We start from the raw sequence: 483 nt of genomic DNA, 5'->3' as shown, positions 1-483 counted from the left end.
GAGGAACAATGAAGAGGCCCTGGCACATCTGGCCCAATGCAGATCACTGCACAGGAGCCCAGGGTAATCTTGACTGTGGCAGGTAGGACCATTTCTTTCTTATTGGATACTGGTGCCAGCTTCTCTGCACTACGAGAATACTGGGGGCCTACCTCCCTTTCTCAGACTTCTCTATTGTTGGGGTAGAAGGACAACTACAGCGCCCTCTCCAGACTCCCTTACTGTCATGCACAATTGGCGACTTTTCATTTCTTCATTCATTCCTAGTCCTTCCATCCTGCCCCGTCCCCTTATTGGGCCGTGATATTTTTATCTCAAATTGGAACATCCATTCATTTTTCTATGCCGAGCCCTTCCAACACTCTGACAACTTCCCTCTGCCTGGTACTATCTCAAGGCCTCCAATCCTCATCTTCCCAACCCAATTGGCCAATTAGCCCCTCTCTTGTTAATCCTCAAGTGTGGGATATTCACTCTCCCTCA

The sequence above is a fragment of the Fukomys damarensis genome, unplaced genomic scaffold (genome assembly GCF_012274545.1).
Source record: "Fukomys damarensis isolate Sample0158 unplaced genomic scaffold, DMR_v1.0_HiC HiC_scaffold_5, whole genome shotgun sequence".
Taxonomy (NCBI): Eukaryota; Metazoa; Chordata; class Mammalia; order Rodentia; family Bathyergidae; genus Fukomys; species Fukomys damarensis.
Note: the sequence above shows the minus strand (reverse complement) of the source record.